At 35.6% G+C, this 22,089-nt stretch overlaps 1 protein-coding gene across 1 annotated transcript in view; it reads right to left on the bottom strand.

The window, feature by feature from the left end:
- The window catches only part of MEI4 (meiotic double-stranded break formation protein 4), a 209,920-nt gene that overhangs the window by 84,365 nt on the left and 103,466 nt on the right, over positions 1–22,089 (bottom strand). The window lies entirely within an intron of this gene.

Below are 22,089 nucleotides of genomic sequence, written 5' to 3' on the forward strand. Positions count from 1 at the left end.
GTGGGATGTAGCTAAAGAGGTGGAGACAAATTTATAGCTCTTAATACTTATGAAGGACAAGAAAAAAAAGTCTGAAATCAAAGTCATTGATCATTCACCATGTCTTGTATTCATTCATCTGGAAAGCAGAGATTAAGCTTCCTTTGAGAGTCTCAAGAGATTGCATGCTCTCCCTCAATCAACCAGCAATGACTTTGGCAACTTGATAATTTTTAAATAACATCTTCATTGAAGATAGATATAGATATAGATATAGATATAGATATAGATATATAGAAATATATTCTCTCTCTTGCTCCCACATGCCCTATGTATCTACAGAAAGAGTGATACATATTATATAGTTAACAGAGTTATATAATCAACACAATACTACTATCTAATTCTGGAACCCCAAAAAGATATTCCATTAGCAATAGCTCTCCATTCCCCATTCCCTCAGTCCCCAGAAACCACTAATCTACATTCTTCCTCTATGGATTTGCCTATATGGATGTTTCACATAATAGAATATTACGCTATATGTGGTATTTGTGTCTGACTTCTTTCATTTAGAATAATTATTTCTTCAAAGTACATATATTTTGTAACGTATCAGTGCTCCATTCCTTCTAAAGGCTAAATAATAGTCCATTGTATGGATATACCACTTTTGTTTATCCACTCACCAATTGATGGACATTTATTTCCATTTATTAGTTATTAAGAATAATGCTGCTATGCACAAGTGTTTGGGTAGATACAGATTTTTAATTCTCTTGGATACATATTTAAGGAGTGGCATTACTCAATAACATTATAAAACTGTGTTTAATTTTTTGAGGAACTGACAGTTTTCTAAAGTGTTCTTTAGAACACTAAAAGAACAAAGTTCTTTTAGAACTTTGCTGTTCTGGGGCGCCTGGGTGGCTCAGTGGGTTGGGCCGCTGCCTTCGGCTCAGGTCATGATCTCAGGGTCCTGGGATCGAGTCCCATGTCGGGCTCTCTGCTCAGCAGGGAGCTTGCTTCCCTCTCTCTCTCTCTCTCTCTCTGCCTGCCTCTCTGTCTACTTGTGATCTCTCTCTGTCAAATAAATAAATAAAATCTTAAAAAAAAAAATGATGTGCTGTTCTACAGTCTTTTGGGGGAACAACTTGGCACTATATATCAAGAGTCATAAAAATACACCAAACCTATTTTTAGAATGAATGTACTATGAGTTTAGGGAAGTTTGAAAGTTTATATCCCATAGTTTTTTCAATATTAAAATGTTCTAATTTATATTGTTTTTATAATATTGCCTCTCTGTAATCCAGTTAATTCCACAGTCAAATGACATTTCTGAAATCCACATCTTGATTATGGTACTCTCCAGCTTGATGAAGTTCTAGAATATAGGTGAGGTTCGGTGGGGCGAGGTCCGGAGCCAATGGCTAAGAAAGAATTCTTAAGATGTCTCTGGTGCAAAAAGGTGATTTATTAAAGCATGGGGACAGGACCCATGGTCAGGAAGAGATGCTGCCCTGGGGTTGTGAGGGGTGGCAGGTTATGTACCATGGGTTGGGGGAAGGTAAGGGAAAGGAGGTTTCCATAGAACTTTCATATACTAAAGAGGATCTACAAGGTACCAGAAACCGGGGGCCTTGCTGGTGTCAAGGTTGTTTTTACCTTTTAGCAAGCCATTAACATTGAGATAGTTGGGAGATTCTTAAAGAATGTCACATATGTCCCATCCAGGTGTGGGGGTGGGGGAAGATTACAAAGTGTCAGCCGTTTGCTTTGTCCTTAGCCAGCCTTCTGTTCCCTCATCAAGCTCAAAATGCTTAACTTGTACCCCATCATCTACAAATAGATCAATCTACAGATTCTTTATGGTAGCCCATATTTTCTTTCCTGGATAGGACCTCATTTACTTTTCTAGGTAACTCTAGCCACTGCCAGACAGTACTCGGTGTTTTCCCAAATACTTCACACCAAAGTCATTCTACCTTTTTTTGTTTGTTTATTTCCCTTTATTCTGCCCTTCTTTCTCTTTGCCTGCCAAACTTAACCTCATTCTTGGAAATTCAGGGTCTACCTTTGCCATTCTGTCTCTGACTTCTTTGAATGTGGTACATAATTAACAAGTTAACTTGTTACTATATTGGAGCTCCTGGAGAACTTGAATTTACTGTACTTTAAACTGGCAACTCTTTTTCAGCGTATGTAGCAGATTTTACGCAATCAAAAAAAGTTCGTTAAATTTATGGCTAAATAAATAAGGGATTGAATAATAAATGAAAAAAAATGGACTTTTCATTATAAAATTGTGAAACTTAATACTTTCAGATGATTATACACCAAATGAATTAACTGTTGGTTATGTACATTGGATTATTGCTTAGATATAAAGTCATTTATCGGATATGTGTTGGGATAGCAAAAGCCTTGGAAGATAGAAATAGCGTCTCCCTGTTCGGTAGAGAGATTTGTCTCTTGACCAGGGTAATAAAGATGTTTCCCTCACACTTTGGAGAGCAAATTAGATTTGCTAGCAGTGCCTTTATGAGATTAAGATTTCCTAACTTTCTGTTTCCCCAGAAATGGCATAATCCCATTATTAGTCAAGTATCCACCTGGGCCTTTCATTGCTTCCAAAGGACATAGAAGGTATGGGGAAAAAAAAAATTTAAAAATGAATTGGATAGAATTAAGTAGGCAAAGAAGACTACAACTGTGGTGGGGTCAAGACTGTTGTAATCAGGGGGAATAAGATTGAACTCAACCTAACTGAAATAAAAGGCAAGAGAGTTCTTTTTATTATTTATTTGACACACAGAGAGAGATTACAAGCAGGCAGAGGCAGGCAGAGGGGTAAACAGGCTCCCCGCTGAGCAGAGAGCCTCACGCAAGGCTCATTTCTAGGACCCTGACACCATGACCTGAGCTGAAGGCAGAGGCTTAATCCACTGAGTACCCCAAAGACAAGAGAGTTCTTAAGCATTGGTGTTAGCTAGTGGAAAAGTGCTGGAGAAATTTAGAGGGGGGAGGTTGGTCAATGGAATTATGTCATCTTTGTTAATTCATGTTTAGGGAAGTTAGGTTTCTGCTCCATTCACAGAGACTGAGAGATAAGAGCACTATCTTTCATGGTAATTACATTTCAAAGGGATCGCTCCCAGGTCATTGAGAACACATTCCTGGGTTGTAAAACTGGTTAAGAAGCTAGGGGATTTACATTCATATTTACATCTGAAAGGGCAGAGAAATAATTTGTATTGTGAGTTTTCTAAAGTAAATGCTCTAAGAAAGGGGAGGTCAGGACCTTTAGTCAGGAAGAAACCTGTCTAAAGTTTAGTCAAGCTAAGGGTAATACTAAGGCCATCTTGATCAGAGAACAAGGAGAATTGATGTTCTTGTGGCTTGTTATGCTAGGAAAAATAAGTCTTTGTCTCTGACCCTGAAAGCTCTTGTCTTCTGTCAGTACACTGTTCATGTCTGGTTTGGATAAAGGCTTGAAGTCTGCCATTGAAATTCAGCTATGCTATATAGCATGACAATCATAGCATAAAGAAAAAAAAATGTTTCTCTTATTAAATTCCTTTCCTCATTCAAGTTTTGCTGGAAGTCTTAATGTTGATTTAATTCAAGTAAACTTTTCTTCAAAGACTGTTCTCTTATGTAAAGAGTAAATTAATGTATTTGGCATTGAAATAATATATTGTTAGATTAAACTAATGAAGTTATTGTCCTATTTCATATTGTCAGTAAAATTAAACTTCGTACAACAAGACTTACACTAAAAAGAATAAAATATGGATTAGTATTTACAATTTGACTAGTATTTATTATTAGGTCATATATAGTAGAAGATTGAAATTGAGCTTATCTAATGAACTTGAGTCTATCATAGAACTATCCTAAAAAATATATATTTTCTTAGGATATGGTAACTAAACTGTTAGGTTGCTCTCTCCAGCGATAGTAAGAAAGGCTATGAGGCAAATGGATCCGAGAGATGAACTTTATTGCAAGCACCCTCAGGCGAGGTTCTGCGACTCACATAAAGAGAGAGAGAGAGAGTGTGAGTCAGGGAATGAGTCAGGGAAGTCACGCTGGGAGGGAGTTGGAGAGGTCCTTTTATCGGGTTGAGGTAGGGCATAGCCTTGTGTCCATATAAGGCAAGGTATGCGGTGATCGGAGGGTATGGGGTGGGGAGAGTGTATGGGACCAAGGTAAGGCATGGGCTCGAGTCCCTATATGGCAAGGTATATGGTGATCAGAGGGTATGGGGCGGGGGAAGTCCATGATGGGCAGTTCCCGATTGGGAAGTTCCTGGGTGGAGAGTTTCAGTTTCCTGGCAGTGACATGGAGGCTGCAGTGAGGGTGGCAGGAAAGTCTGCCATCTTGGAGAGGGTTGGTGGGAAAATCCGCCATTTCGGAGCCCTGGTTTTCCCAGCGGGCCCACCATAAACCATATTTACAACTTTTAAGTTAATAATAAAGGGACCTAAAACTATTAGTTTAACCATGCAAATAATCCATTTTTCTTACATATTAGAAAACAAAATGAGCCAGTTTATTTTACTGCTGTTAGTACACTTTTGAGCTTTTAGATTCTTTTCAGTACTATAGATGAATAAAATGATGATTGTCTTTAATACTGTTCAAAACCAAAATGTTTTGTTTTTTAAATTGATGTTTTTTTCTGAGATATAAAAGAAACAGAGTATGATCATCAGGATCATACTTAATGTTGGATCTACTTTATAATGTGACTGTCCTATAAGTAACTGTACTTCATTGCCTAGAACTGAATGCAGTATTATCAAGTATGATTAGTAAGATTAGAAGAGTTCAGTGAAGATGGATGACTCACCTTTTTTAATCAAAGTCCAAATCTAAAATATGGTTTTAACTTCAATATATATGGTTTTAACTAACAACATTTGCCTTTTTTTTAATGAGAATTGATTAGCTCAAACAATAAATATAAATAGAAATTTTCATATAAAGCAATGACTTGACTTTTCAAATTTCTGTGTAACTTTTATGGCTGGAGACCATTTAATACGTAGATTCCTAGGAACCATTCACCAGGACTGTGGTTTAGTCGATCTGGAAATGTTCTTAGAAATGAGAACTTTTATTCTGATAGAAGAGTAGTATAGGGCATACTTTGAGAGAAACTGGTAGAAGAGGCAAACCACTACAGTAAGATTTGGGATTAAATACAAGATTTCAACATGTTCACAAATAATTCATCTATATTTCAGGATCCAGCTTCCTCTGCCACACTTGGTTCTTTTCAAATTGGAAAGTGACATGCGTCAGAATCTACTAAAGAGATTTTTCAAACCAAGAATGTCTTTATCCCTACCGTTCTTTCTCTGCCCCCAAATCAGTCCAGAGATTGTTCTACAAACTGGGAGTGGATTTGGACTAGGAAAAGTATATATACTTTGAAAACAAACAAACAAACAAACAAAAACTATGGATGGGCTGCTTACAGTGACCTCTCATCCTTACCCTCTACCACATAAAAATCTGGTGCAGCCACTAGGCCAGTTTTGGAAAATGTTTAGTGATATGATTTCAAAACAATTACATTATAATAAAAAAGTAATTTAAAGTGTACTATTTGATATTCGCACCAGCAATGTACAATGATAGCAATTTTTCCATATTTCATTACATCCTCATCAACACTTGCTATTTATATCTTTTTATTTTAGCCATTCTACTATGGAGTATGAGGTGGGTTCTCTGCTTCTGATTTGTACTTCCCTAATTACTAATGATTTTGAGTACCTTTTCAAGAGCTCATTGGCTATATGGATATCTTCTTTGCAGAAATATCTATTGAAATTCTTTAGCTATTTTTAGCAGGTTTATTTTCTTATTGTTGTTATAAGAGTTTTTTAATATAGTCTAGATACAGGCCCAATATCAGATATATAATTTGCAAATATCTTCTCCCATTCTGTGGAATGTCCTTTTTTTTTTTAATGTTATCATAGCACAAAAGTTTGTCTATTTTCTTTAAGGTCATATCTAAGAAACAAATGCCTAACTCCAGATCACAAATATTAACTTATATGTTTCCTTCTCAGAGTCTACAGTTTTTGTTTTTAAAGATGTTATTTATTTATTTGACACATAGAGAGAGAGAGAGAGAGAGAGAGTGAGAGCAGGCACACAAGCCAGAGGAGTGGAAGAGGGAGAAGCAGGTTTTCCACTAAGCAGGGTGCCCAGTGTGGGACTCGATCTCAGGACCCTGAGATCATGACCTGAGCCGCAGGCAGTGACTTAACCCACTGAGCCACCCAGGCACCCCTGGTAATTTTTTTTTAAGCAAAAAGGCATATAAAACTACATATACCCATGGGCAAGAATCTAGAATTTCAGATATGCCACTAAATGGAAGTCTATAAACTAATACTTGGAAGTTTCCAAAGGGAAGATCTAGGCTTTATAAACACTGGGAGGAGTTCCTATGAAGTGTGTTTGGAAAGTCAGTGTAATAGCAGACAAGTTCATCCCATGTCACAAGAACAGCAAGAAGTAACAGGCACTCTGACAAGTGAGTACAATAAAAGGAAGGGGGATCTTGAGATGAGGTTATGTTTGAAGAACCAAGATCTATTTGTAGACAGGAGGATCTCAGTTTTGAGTAGCTGGTAAGAAACTGGGAAGACTGTCAAATGCAGAAAAGCAAGCAACGGTAAATAAGACAGGAACCCCATTTCCATGCCTGCCAGATGGGGAACAAGGCACAAAAAATGTTTATTGGAACTAGAATGTGAGGTCAGAAGTTCCAGAAGCACTACTAACCTACTAGTTTGAAATGAAATTATGCATGGCTCCCTGAATCATTGTTATGGAGCAGGTGAGAGCTCAGAGCCTGAGGAAGAGTTAAGCACACAAATATGGATCAACTGATTGCTGGGAGAAGAGGTGTAAGTAAGGGGCCAAGTTAAACTATGTAATGACACTGAAGTACATCAGGATGTATTTATCATGGAGCTTCAGAATAAAGCAAGACTTAAAAAAAAATCAAAAGGCAAACAAATATTTGCTCAGGTTTATAGCAAAAAGGACAAAAAAGGGGCAGTCTCATTATGAAAAATGAGTTAACACATGACAAAAGAAAAACTATCTTATTACCATTTTTCCCCTTCAAAGAAATGATCTTTGGTCTGGAGATAATAAAAATAATATATATAAAAGATAAAGCACAATTAAAGTTTCATAGATAATGAGTATGTGAGAATCCAGCTATTTGAACTGAACTCAAAATTTGAAGAATTTTATCCCAAACTATACAATGTACTTGTAGATGTAATTAATAATATATTCATTGTAATTACTGAGAAGACATACAAAAGACACTTAAAGGAATAGAAGTAGGAAGTGCTATGTGAATTTTCAAAAATATGAAAGTAGATGTCTCAATTCACAGAATAATATATGTGGGTTCTGGGACCATTTGAGGACATTGCTATGCAGAAAATATTTGAGAAGTAAGAAGAGCATACAGAATCCATTAGAAATGTGCATCAGTTAAGAAATAATGTCAGACCACACTAACTTTAATTCCTGTCCTATTATGGTAGAGTTGCTATGTTTTGTCAAAGGAAGTCCCAGACATAGAAAACATTGATTTCAACAAGGCCTCTGAGCAAGCCATTAGGATTTCTTTTTTTTTTTTTAAATACATTTTATGTTTTTTTAAAGGTTTATACATGTTGATATATGTAATTCTAGTTCATTCATTTTAATTTCTATATGGTGTTCCATTGTATAAATATACCAACATTAATTTATTCTTTTTTCCACTGATGGACATGTAGGCTGTTTCCAATTTTTGTACAGATCTCCTGGTGTACATATGCAAGAGTTTTTTTTTTTTCCATTTTATTTATTTTTTCAGCGTAACAGTATTCATTCTTTTTGCACAACACCCAGTGCTCCATGCAAAACCTGGCGATTCACAGACCTGTACCCCTGGGGATAAAAATACATTATATGTTTATTAAAAAAAAAAAATTTGGAAGGGGAGGCGAACCATAAGAGACTATGGACTCAGGATTTCTTTTAAATATAGTAGGGACCCTGTAAGTTTCAGGATGGGTGAATAAACTGCATCTAAAGAGTATGGATTGTAATTTCATGGGCTCTTCTAATAGCATGCCACAGCACTTGGTCCTATGGTTAATTTTTAATGAATAATTTCCAAAAACATCATTCAAATCAAAATTTAAACTCTGCAATACTCGTAGAGACCACTAGTGCTGTGGTAGCAAAACAAAATTCAAATCAACTCTCTGAGCTGTAATTAGTTTCAAAGAAGCAAAATGTAATAGAGATACAGGAAAAGCTATGTATATTTAAGTTCCTATAACCTGTTAAAAAGCAGAATTATAATTAGATGTAGATATTTTGACTTTTTTTAATCTGCTAAGCACTTATTGGTATTGGAGCTAAAGACACTGTCCAGAAGTATCCAAAAGCCTCCAAAAGGGACTATGGCACCTTCATAAAAGTCCTCATATTTCCTGGAAGAAGATCACATGGGCTTGGGTGCAGCACAGGCAGTGATTTCTGTTAGATGGTCATTTCAAAAATGACTTGTTCAGTGTCAACTTTGAGAATCTGGAAAGCTCTGGAGCCCTACTCAACAAACTTTAAAACAGCCATCTGCTTATATACAGAATGGACTGTGCTTATTTATGGCCAATTTCTCAAAGGCAACAAATTAATAGAAAAAATTTTCATTTCCTTCTCATTAGAGACTGAGTGACATTTGAGTGAAAGTCAGAAATAATAATAAAAACATGGCACTTTATGTGCTCAAAAGGATGTGGGGGGGTGCTGTAGAAACCATATGCCTTTTCATTTAATCAAAATGATTTGTATTGTTGAGTCACTGACATTTGTTTAAAGATGTACATGCATCACTAATATTAGATAAATCAAATCACACTTCACAACAGGGTAACAAAAGTGGTGAGTGCTCATACATTCACAAATGAATTCTGTGAAATAAATGTTAAAAAAATAACTTCAGGGGCACCTGGGTGACTCAGTCTGTTAAGCATCTGCCTTCAGATCAGATTATAATCTCAGGGTCCTGGGATGAAGCCCCACCTCAGGCTCCTTGCTCAGTGGGGAGTCTGCTTCTCCCTCCCCCTCTCCCTCTGCCTGTCCTCCCCACTTGTGCATATTCTGTCTCTCTCTCTGAAAAAAATAAAATATTAAAAGAAAAAAATTTCAGATCAAAGGTATATCCTCATCACTGAAAAAGTGACAGAGACTGATTAAGTTGGAAGGACTGCCTATGGATATGCATTAGAAGACTGAACCATTCCTTCTATTTGTGTTTTATCTATTCGTGTAACTACTAATAAATTTAACATTAAAAATAAAACCAACTAAAAACTACTGGCATAATCAGAATTATGCTAGTGTCTTCTGCCTAAAGATTTAGACAAAAGAGTTGGGCCACTCCATCTAGGATCCCGACAACACTGATAATGACATTTCTCACTTTTAAAATTGAAACAAGAGACACTCAGAAATGTTAAGTTCACATGGTGAGGGCCAGAGTCTAGTGTTAGATTCAGATCTTTTTTTTTTTTTTTTAACTTGAATGCCTATTATCTCTGCTGCCAGTGAAGCAAAACTTACAGGAAAATGTGGCATCAGAGTAGCAGAAAACAATATTAATATAAATATACTATGATTTTTAAGCTTTTATTTTTATATTGTGTACAACACTCATTGTTTATATACTGTATCATTTAATACTTAAAATCACCCTATGAAGAGTTATAATCTCAAATTAAATAATAGGGATCCAGGGTTAGAGACAGTATGTAACGTGTTGAAAGTTAGATCAAATATACATAAGAATCAGAATCCCCTTGTGCTGTTACCACTGCATATCCAAAGCCATCATATCCCAATCTCTCATGAAGACAAAACAATTCTGAAAGCCCCAAGGAATATTTATGGAAAATTTCCAACCACTTGCCAGATTCTGATAGCAATGCTTATTAATTACCACAATTAATTAAGGAAACACAACTGCTAGACTGTGCACCATCAATTTCTGTTAACAGACCAGCACTGGAAGCAAGCTGAACAGCAGGGGAAAAGAGGCTCGGATATACAGGGACAGATAGTATCAGTCCTAAGTCTGGGTAGACAATGCACTAATAAATGTTCCATACTTTTTAAAGCGTCTAAAATTATACTTCACCTCCTCTGTTTTCCTATTATTCTATAATTAACATGCATTAATCATATAAATAAGAAAACCAAACTACTCAGGACAAAGAAAAAATATTCTAGGGGATGTTACTTCTGGAAAGATGGGGAAATGGACAGGTATGAAAATGCTTTTCCTGTAAATGTTATAAGCATACCAAAAAACTTTTCAAATAGCCAAAATATTCAGCAGTATCAACCATAGCTATTAATATAAATCTAGCTTATCAGAATGTGGATTATCAAGTAGGCAAGCAATTAGCAGGCAGTAATGTCCAGAAAATTGACCTCTGGAACTACCCAAGGTTTTAAGCAAACTGGCATAAGTGAGGGGCTCTGCCACTCTCCTAGCTCTCCATGATCAGAGCATTGCCAATCTATGTAGACAGAACCCGCTGTACAAAGATCTTAAAACTTCAGTGCAGTAAGAGTGAAGGTTAACAATCCAGACTCAACTGAAAGTACATCATAAAAAACAATTTTCAAAAGCTCTCATTCATATGAAAAAGTATAGACTATAAAAATAAATGTGTTACATAGTTTAGAGTAAAAGTTGTTGCTGCAATTAATTACATAAAATGATGTTTTAAAAAAATAACTAGATGTGTTAAGATTCTTATAAGGTGGCAATTACTCATGAAAAATCATGATTGTCAATAGGCACAACAAAATTAAAGCTGTAGCAGTCAAACATAAATGGTTATACATTCATTCATTCTTTATAGCAAATATTGACTGAGTGCAGTCCATGTGCCAGTGACTGAGTTAGTCCCCATTATCACTTAGATTCAATGAAGAATAAAAATAAGATTACTTTTGCTTCAGTAGTTACTTCTGCTTATGGTTGGCAAGATACTTCAAAAAGCTACAAAATGAGACCATATGATATGGACTCTGAAAAACAACCAGAGGGTTTTGAAGGGGCGGGGGGGGTGGGAGGTTGAGAAACCAGGTGGTGGGTATTATGGAGGGCATGTACTGCATGGAGCACTGGGTGTGGTGCAAAAACAATGAACACTGTTATACTGAAAATAAACAAATAAAAAAAATAAATAACAACAACAACAACAACAACAAAAAGCTACAAAATGCAATCCAGCGTGATCCTGATGTGAGAGAATACTTTCCAAAAAGTTAAAATAGTGATTCTCATACAAATTTGGAGTGAATACATGTCAATGGTATATTTACACTGTTAATGATGGTAAAGAACATTTGGGAATTGAGTATTGGATTTAAAGAAAAAATACTGGAATGATACTCTTATATAAGATACAAATTGATTAATATCCTACAAGATAAACCCCTAACATAATGTATGTGTGTATGTGTACAGAACTCTTGTGTATAGAAATCATTTACATATATACTGGATAGGAATTATGGGTTAATATGGAACTTCACAAAATCAGAGATATGACAAAATACATCCCCAGACATTTAAATAATCCTTGGGTTAGCCTGTTAGATAATGTCCTAGAGCATTAGGATAAGCAACAAACATTTTGCCTTATTTTTAGGATCTTGATAATGTATCTCAATACTAGATAAAGTAACATATATTAATGTATTGAATTCTTCAAAAAAGAAAAGGAGATCCTAAGAGGCCAAAACAAAAAGGAAAAATAAAAATGAGATAAAATCAGACAATTAACTTTCAGAAATGGATATGCCAATGTTGCCTTGTTGGCAAATAATAGCTGCACAGAACTCTTAGCTAAGGCCTGGACTTTTCCAAAGTGAGAAACAGTCTAATATTCCCTAGGTTAATCTTATAGAGCTAAAGTGCTAATGAAAGATGGGCTGATAAACATCTATGTGCCAGCAAAAGAAACCTCCAAATTAGTACTGATACCAATAGTAGGACTAGTAATAGTCACCTCTAAGAATGTGCAAAGCCAGCCAGGTCTCCAGCAGTTCAAATTTACACTACTAAGTACTCCAGGACCCCACACTGAGAAAGTAAGCTAACTTTATATTTGCAACTGGAAGATACAAATACAAAACCAGTTTTTTTTTCAGCTTTATTGAATAAAGTTGGCATATGACATTGAGATGTACAGTGTGATGATTTGATAACTTGCATGTTGTAAAATGACTACCACAACAGAACAGGGTTAGGTAACACATCATTGCTTCACATAATTTCTTTCTTTCTTTTTTCTTTCTTTCTTTTTTTTTTTCTCGTGGTGAGAATGTTTAAGATCTACTCTTAGTATCTTTAAAGCATATAATATGTATGATTAACTGTAATCGCCAAGCTGTTTATTAGACTCCCCAGAATTTATTCATTTTTGTTAAAGATTTATTTATTTATTTATTTGACAGACAGAGATCACAAGTAGGCAGAGAGGCAGGCAGAGAGAGAGAGGAGGAAGCAGGCTCCCCGCTTGAGCAGAGAGCCCGACGCGGGGCTCGATCCCAGGACCCTGAGACCATGACCTGAGCCGAAGGCAGAGGCCCCAACCCACTGAGCCACGCAGGCGCCCCAGAATTTATTCATCTTATAACTGGAGGTTTGTAACCTTTGGCCAGTATCTCCCCATTTTCTACGCTCCACACACCATTCTACCATGAGTTCAGCTTTTTTAAACTCCACATAGAAGTAATATCAATAGTATTTGTCTTTCTCTGACTTACTTCACTTTACATAACGCTCTTAAGGTCCATTTATGTTTTGCAAATGTCAGGATTTCCTTCTTTCTCACGTTTGAATAATATTGAACTCTATGTATATATACCACGTTATCTTCATCCTTTCACCTACAGATAGACACTTAGGGTGGTTTCCATATCTTGGCTACTGTGAGTATGCTGCAATGAACATGGGAACACAGCTACTTCTACAAGATCCTGATTTCCTTTGAATATATACCTAGAATAGAATTGCTGAATCTTACGATAGTTCCATTCTTTAATTTTCTGAGGAAACTCCATACCATTTCCCATTGTGGCTGCACCAATTTACATTACCAGTACATAAGAGTTTTTTTCTCCACATCTTCACCAATATTTGTTATCTCTTGTCTTTTTGATGACAGGTGTTCTGACAGGTGTGAGGTGGTATCTCATTGTGGTTTTGATTTGCATTTCTGTGATGATTAGTGATGTTCAGCATTCTTCATATATTTGTTCATTTGTATATTTTCATTTGTATATTTCTTTGGACTGTATTTTTTTTTAAAGATTTATTTATTTGACAGATAGAGATCACAAGTAGGCAGAGAGGCAGGCAGAGAGAGAGAGAGAGGAGGAAGCAGGCTCCCAGCCAAACAGAGAGCCAATGCGGGGCTCGATCCCAGGACCCTGGGATCATGACCTAAGCTGAAGGCAGAGGCTTTAACCCGCTGAGCCACCCAGGTGCCCCTGGACTGTATTTTTTATAGAGCTGTAAGAGTTCTTTATATTCTCCCATTCTGTAGGCTGCCTTTCCATTTTACTGAATGTTTTTTTTTTGCTGTGCAAATTTTTTGTATCGTGAGATCCCACTGGTTGAATTTTACTTTTGTTGCTTGTGTTTTTGTTTTTGTTTGTATGCTTTCTCTGGTGCTCAGTCTCAGTTCCATCTCTACCTTTTTAAAAATCAAAATATAACTGATAATAATACTGTATTATTTTTAATTATATTATGTTATACTATTAATTAGTTTATATCATAAAACTATACTATACATAGGTATAACTACCTATATGTTATATATGTTATAGGACATAGTGATTTGATATTTATATACCTTGTGAAATGATCACCATAAGTCTACTTTTCATCACCACACAAAGTTTTTGTACTATTGACTATAATCACTATGCTGTACAGCTCATTCCTGTAACTTACTTATTTTTATAAGTGAAGATTATACCTCCTAATCACTTTCACCTATTTCATCCAGCTCCAACCCTATGCCTTCTGACAACCATTGGTCTGTGCTCTGTATCCATGAATCTTTCTGTCTTGCTTTGTTTGTTCATTTGATTGCTTTTTAGAATCCATATTTAAGTAAAATCATGTAGTATTTGTATTTCTGTCTGACTTATTTCATATTGCATAATGCCCTCTACATCCAACCATGTAGTTGCAAAATGGCAAGATTTCATTCTTTTATGGCTAATATTCCATTATACACATAGGTTGTTCTGTAACTTGGCTATTGTAAATAATGCTGTGATGAACACAGGTGCATTTATCTTTTCAAATTAGTGTTTCCATCTTCTTCAGATGAATACCTACAAATGGTAATGTTGAACAATACAGTAGTTCTATTTTTAATTTTTTAGGAACCTCCACATACTGTTTTCCATACTGGCTGCACCAACTTAACATTCCCACCAACAGTGCATAAAGTCTGCTTTTTCTCCACATGCTTGACAACGTTGCTATTTCTTGTCTTTTTAACGATAGCCATTCTGATAGGTGTAGAGTTATCTCAGTGTGATTTTGATCTGAATTTCTCTAATGATTACTGTTTTGATCATCTTTCCATGTGACTGTTGACCATCTACCTGTATTTCTTTTTTGAAAACATATCTAATCAGGTCCTCTATCCATTTTATAGCACATTTTTTGGATACTCAGTTGTAGGAGTTCTTTATATACTTTGCATAACAACCCTTTACTAAATTATCATTTGCAAATATCTTCTCCTATTCATTAAGTTACCTTTTTGTTTCGTTTTGTGGGTAGTTTCCTTTGATGTACAAGATCTTTTTAGTGTGATGTAGTCTCATTTTAAAATTTTTGGTTTTGTTGTCCTTGCCTGAAGAGATAGATCCAAAACAGTATTGCTACGATTGATGTCAAAAACTTAGTGTCCGTATTTTCTTCTATAAGTTTTATGGTTTTAGGTCTTAAATATTTAAGTCCTTAAGACAATTTGAGTTTATTTTTGTTTGTGGTATAAGAAAGTGGTCCAGTTCCTGGTCCAGTGGTCCAGTGGCATGTAGCTGTCCAGTTTTCCCAGCATCATTAATTGAAGAGACAGCATTTTCTCCAATGTATATTCTGGTCTGAAATCATAGGTTAATTGACTATGTAATCTTGGGTGTATTTCTGGGCTCTCTCTTCTGCTCCAATGATCTATCTGTTGGTTTTTGTATGAGTACCATATTGTATTGATTATGGCTTTGTGGTACAGTATGAAATCCGGAAGTGCGATACCTCCAGCTTTGTTCTTTCTCAAGATTGCTTTCGCTATTCAGGGTCTTTTATGGTTCCACACATATTTTAAGATTATTTCTTCTATTTGTAAAAAATGTCACTGTTAATATTTTAGTAGGTATTTTAATAGGGATGCAGAGGCTCTTCAGACTGTTTTCAATTAACAATATTAATTCTTCCAATCCATGAGCACAGTGTATATTTCCATTTCCTTTCAATAATATCATAGTTTTCAGAATACAGGCCTATCACCCCCTTGGTTTAAATATTCCTTGGTATTTTATTCTTTTTGATGAAATTGTAAATGGGGTTATATTCTTAATTTCTTTCTGTTTTTTTGTTATTACTGTACAGAAACAAAACAGGTTTCTGTATATTAATATTTTATCCTGAAACTGTACTGAATTTATCTAATCTATATGTTTTGACATATGTTTGTTTTGACATATGAATCTAATATGTTTTGACAGAGTCTTTAGGGTTTTCCATGAGTAGTAACATGTCATCAGCAAAGACTGATAGTTTTAGTTCTTCCTTTCTAATTTCAATGTTTTATATTTCTTTTTCTTGCTTACTTTGCTGTGGTTACAAATGCCAATGCTATGTTGAATAAAAGTGGAGAGAATGGGCATCCTTGTCTTGTTCCTGCTCTTAGGGGAAAAAAAAAATCCTTCCACTTTTCACTGTTAAGTATGATGTTAGCTGTGGAACTGTCATATATATCCTTTATTATTATTGAGGTCTGTTCTGCTATAAACACTTTGTTGAGAGTTTTATCATAATTGGATGTTAAATTTTGTCACTTTTTCTGCATCAACTGAAATGATATGATTTTAAAACTTTGTTATGTTCATGTGCTGTATCACTTCAAATGATTTGCAAATGTTCAGCTATCCCTGCATTCCTGAAATGAATTTCATAATATCATGGAGTATGATCCTTTCAATGTATTGTTAAATGCAGTTTCCTAATATTTTGTTGAGGAGTTTTACATCTGTGTTCATCAGGGATATCAGCCTATAATTTTCATCTTTTCTTTTTTGGTAGTGTCCTTGTCTGGTTTTGGTATGAAGGCAATACTGGCCTCATAAATGAGTGTAAAATTATTCCATCCTCCTCAGCTTTTAAAAATAATTTGAGGAAAATAGGTATTAACTATTCTTTAAATGCTTGGTAGAGTTTACCTGTGAAGCCATCTTGTCCTGGACTTCTTTTCATGGAAGTTTTTTGAGTACTGATTCAGTATATATTTTTTTTCTTGAAGTGTAATTTATATACTTATATCAGTTAGTATAATTAATATTTGTTGTATTAGTTTCAGGTACAACATATTGATTGGACAGTTCTATACATTAACCTGGGCTCACCATGATGTGTAGCTGCTATCACCATAGAATGTTATTACACTATTATTGTAAAAAAAAAATCAGTATTATTGTCTATAATCTCCATGCTGTACTTTTCATTCTAGTGATTTATTTTGTAGCTGGAATTTTGTACTCTTAATCCCCTTCATTTACTCCCCCCCCCCCCCAAATCCCTCCATTTGGGCAATACGCAGTTGTTCTCCATATTTATAAATCTTTGTTTTTGTTGGTTTATTAGTTTGCTTATTCTTTTGTTTTAGATTCCACATATAAGTAAAGTCATATGGTATTTGTCTTTCTCTGTCTTATTTCACTTAGCATAATATCCTCTAAGTTCATCCATTTTGTCACAGATAGAAAGATCTCATTCTTTTTTATGGGTCAGTTATATATACATTGTGTATATATACCACATCTTATTTAGCCATTCATTTATCAATGGGCCTTTAGGTTGCTTCCATATGTTCGCTATTGTAACTAATGCTAGAGTAAACACAGGGGTACACATGTCTTTTTTATCTAAGTTTTAATTTAAATTCCAATTAGTTAACATACAGTGTAATATTAGTTTCTGGTGTATAGTATAATGATTCAACACTTTCATACAACACTCAGTGATCATCACAACAAATGCACTCCTTAATTCCCATCCCTTTTTAGCCTATACCCCTGTGGACCTCTTCTCTGGTAACCATCAGTTTGTTTTCTATAGTTAAGAGCATAGAGGGGCAAAAAGAGAGAGAGATACCACATGTCCTTTATTCATTCATCAGTTGATGGATGGATACTTGGGCTGTTTCCATAATCTGGCCATTGTAGAAAATGCTGCTATAAACATTGGGATGGGGGTGCCTGGGTGGCTCAGTGGGTTAAAGCCTCTGCCTTCAGCTCAGGTCATGATCCCAGGGTCCTGGAATCCAGCCCCGCATCAGGCTCTCTGCTCAGCAGGGAGCCTGCTTCCTCCTCTCTCTCTGTCTGCCTCTCTGCCTAGTTGTGATTTTTCTCTGTCAAATAAATAAAATATTTAAAAAAAATTTAAAAAAATTGGGATGCATGTATCTCTTTGAAATAGTATTTTGTATTAGTTGGGGAAATATCTAGTAGTACAATTGCTAGGTTGTAGGGTAGTTTCAGTTTTAACTTTTGAAGTACCTCCGTACTATTTTCCACAGTGGTTGTACCAGTTTGCATTCACACCAGCAGTGCACAAGGGTTTCCCTTTCTCCATATCCTCTCCAGCACTTACTGTTTCTTGTGTTTTGATCTTAGCCATTCTCACAGGTGTGAAGCGATATCTCACTATAGATTTTATTTGTATCTCCTGATGATCATTGATGTTGAGAATCTTTTCATGTGTTTGGTGGCCATCTGTAAGTCTTCTTTGGAAAAACGTCTATTAATGTGCCCATTTTAAAAAAAAGATTTTATTTATTTATTTGACAAAGAGAGACATAGTGAGAGAGGGAACCCAGGAGGGGGAACGGGAGAGGAAGAAGCAGGCTTTCTGCTGAGCAGGAAGCCCAATGTGGAGCTTCATCCCAGGACCCCGCAATCATGACCTGAGCTAAAGACAGATGCTTAATGACTGAACCGCCCAGGTGCTGCCCCCTTCTGCCCATTTTTTAACTGGATTATTTGGTTTTGGGGTGTTGAATTTTCCCAACACCCAGAGTATTTTTGGATACTAACCCTTTATCAGATATGTCATTTACAAATATATTCTCCCATTCTGTAGGCTGCCTTATAGTTTTGTGGATTGTCCTTTGTTCTACAGAAGCTTTTTATTTTGATGGAGTCCTAATAGTTTATTTTTGCTTTTGTTTGCTTTGCCTTGGGAGACATACCTGGAAAGAAGTTGCTACAGGCAATGTCAAAGAGTACACTCTTCAAGGATTTTAAGGGTTTCCTGCCTCACATTCAGCTCTTTAATCCACTTTGAATTTATTTTTGTGTATGGTATAAGAAAGTGGTCCAGTTTCATTCTTTTGCATGTTGCTATCAAGTTTTCCCAGCGCTTTTTGCTGAAGAGATTGTTTTTTTCCCATTAGATATTCTTTCCTGCTTTTTTGAGTATTAATTGATCATACAGTTATGGGTTCATTTCTCAGTTTTTTATTCCGTTCCATTGATCTATGTGTCCATTTTTATGGCAGTACCATCTTTTTTGATCACTACAGCTTTGTAATATAACTTGAAGTCCAGAATTATGATGCCTCTAGCTTTGTTTTTCTCTTTCAAGGTTGTTTTGCTATTAGGGGTCTTTTGTGGTTCCATACAAATTTTGAGATTGTTTGTTCTAGCGCTGTGAAAAAATGCTGATGGTATTTTGATAGTGACTGCATTAAATGTGTATATTGCTTTGGGGAATATAGACATTTTAACAAATTTTTTTCTTCCAATCCATGAACATGGAATATTTTTCCATCTCTTTGTGTCATCTTCAGTTACTTTTATCAGTATTTTATAGTTTTCAGAGTACAGATCTTTTACCTCTTTGGTTAGGCTTAATCCTTGGTATCTTATTGTTTTTGGTATATTTGTAAATAGGACTGAGTCCTTAATTTCTCTTTCTGCTCTTTCATTATTGGTGTGTAGAAATGCAATAGATTTCTGTATGTTGATTTTGTATCCTGCAACTTAACTGCATTTGTTTACCAGTTCTAGCAGGTTTTTTGGTGTAGTTAAGGTTTTCTACAGAATATCATGTCATCTGCACATAGTGAAAGTTTGACTTCTTCCTTGCTGATTTGGATGCCTGTTTCTTTATGTTGTCTGATTGCTGTGGCTAGGACTTCCAGTAAATAACAGTGGTGAGAGTAAATATCATTGTCTTGTTCCTAACCATAGAGGAAAAGCTCTTCAGTTTTTCCCCACTAAGGACGATAATACCTGCGGGGTTTTTGTATATGGCTTTTATGATGTTGAGTTATGTTCTCTCTAAACCTAATTGTTGAGGGTTTTTATCATGAATGGATATTGTACTTTGTCAAGTGCTTTTTTTGCATCTGTTGAAACGATCGTATATTTTTATCCTTTTATTTTATCCTTTCTTTTATACAATGTGAGGTATCACATTTATTTGTGAAATTTTTAAATGATTATTTATTTGAGAGAGAGAAAGAGAGCATGCAAGAGCAGGGGGGAGGGGCAGAGGAAGGAGGAGAAGCAGACCCCCTTGCTGAGCAGGGAGCTCACTGTGGGACTCAACCCAGGACCCTGGGATGCTTAAAGGACTAAGCCACCCAGGTGTTGGATTTGTGAATACTGAACCACTGTTGCAACTCAGGAATAAATCTCACTTGGCCACGGCAAATGATTTTTTTTAATGTATTGTTGGATTTGGTTTGCTAGTATTTTATTGAAAATGTTTGCATCCGGGGTGCCTGGGTGGCTCAGTGGGTTATGCCGCTGCCTTCGGCTCAGGTCATGATCTCGGGGTCCTGGGATCGAGTCCCGCATCAGGCTCTCTGCTCAGCGGGGAGCCTGCTTCCCTCTCTCTCTCTCTCTCTGCCTGCCTCTCTATCTACTTGTGATCTCTCTCTGTCAAATAAATAAAATAAAATCTTTAAAAAAAAAAAAGAAAAAAAAGAAAATGTTTGCATCCATGTTCATCAGGGATACTGGCCTGCACTTCTCTTTTTTTTAGCAGAGTCTTTATCTGGTTTTTGCATCACAGTAACACTGGCCCCACAGAGTGAATTTGGAAGTTTTCCTTCCTTTTCTTTTTTTGGAATAGTTTCAGAATAGGTATTAAGTCTTCTGTAAATGTTTGCTAGAATTTTCCCTGGACTTTGCTTGTTGGGAATTTTTTGATTACTGATTCAATTTCTTTGCTAGTTATCAGTCTGTTCAAGTTTTCTATTTTTTCCTGTTTCAGTTGTGGTAGTTTATATGTTTGTAGGAATTTAACCATTTCTTCAAGTTTATCCAATTTGTTGGCATATAGTTTTTCATAATATTGTCTTATAATTGTTTGTGTTTCTATGGTTTGTATTCCTCTCTCATTTGTAATTTTATTATTTTGGTCCTTTCTCTTTTCTTTTTGAAAGTCTGGCTAAAGGTTTATCAATTTTATTAATTTTTTTTTTTTTTTTACAAAGAACCAGCTCCTGGTTTCATTCATCTATTCTAATGTTTTATTTAGTTTCTATATCATTTATTTCTGCTCTAATCTTGATTATTTCCTTCCTTTTGCTGTCTTTAGGTTTCATTTGTTTTTCTTTTTCTAGCTCCTCTAGGTGCAAGTTTAGGTGGTTTATTTGAGATTTTTCTTGTTTCTTCAGGTAGTCCTGTATTGGTAAATAATTCCCTTTTAGGACTGCTTTTGCTGTATCCCAAACATTTTGGACTACTGTGTTTCATTTTCTTTTGTCTCCATGTAAATTTTTTTTTCTCGGTTGAATTATTCATTGTTTAGTAGCATGTTGTTTAACTTCCATGTATTTGTGCTCTTTCCAGACTTTTTCCTTGTGGTTGATTTCTAGTTTTGTGGCATATGATCAGAAAACGCACATCCGGGCGCCTGGGTGGCTCAGTAGGTTAAAGCCTCTGCCTTCAGCTCAGGTCATGATCTCAGGGTCCTGGGATCAAGGCCCGAATCGAGCTCTCTGCTCAGCAGGGAGCCTGCTTCCCCCCCACTCCCATCTGCCTCTCTGCCTACTTGTGATTTCTGTCAAATAAAAAATAAAATCTTTAAAAAAAAAAAAGAAAAAAGAAAAGGCACATGATATGACTTCAATCTTTTTTAATTTGTTGAGACTTGTTTTTTTGCCCAGTATGTGATCTATCCTGGAGAATGTTCATGTGTGCTTGAAAAGAATGTGATTCTGCTGTTTTAGGATGGCATGTTCTGAATATATTTGTTAAATCCATGTGGCCAGTGTGTCATTCAAAACCAGTATTTTCTTATTGATTTGTTGTTTAAATGATCTATCCACTGATGTATGTGGGATGTTGAAGTCCCCTACTATTATTGTATTACTATTGATTAGTTCCTTTTGTTTGTTTTTAACTGCTTTATGTATAGAAGTACTCCCATGTTGGGTGTGTAAATATTTACAATTGTTATATCTTCTTGTTGGTTTGTTCCATTTCTGATTATATAATGTCTTTCTTTGTCTCTTACAGTCTTTGTTTTAAAGTCTATTTTGTCTGATAGAAGTATTACTATCCTAGCTTTCTTTTCACATCCATTTGCATGATAAATGTTTCTACATGCCTTCACGTTAAGTCTGCAGGTGTCTTTAGGTCAGAAATGAGTCTCCTGTGGGCAGCATAGGAATGGGTCTTTTTTTTTTTTAATCCATTTCATCACTCTGTGTCTTTTTATAGGAGCAT

This window comes from Meles meles, chromosome 5 (assembly GCF_922984935.1).
Source record: "Meles meles chromosome 5, mMelMel3.1 paternal haplotype, whole genome shotgun sequence".
In the NCBI taxonomy this organism is placed as follows: domain Eukaryota; kingdom Metazoa; phylum Chordata; class Mammalia; order Carnivora; family Mustelidae; genus Meles; species Meles meles.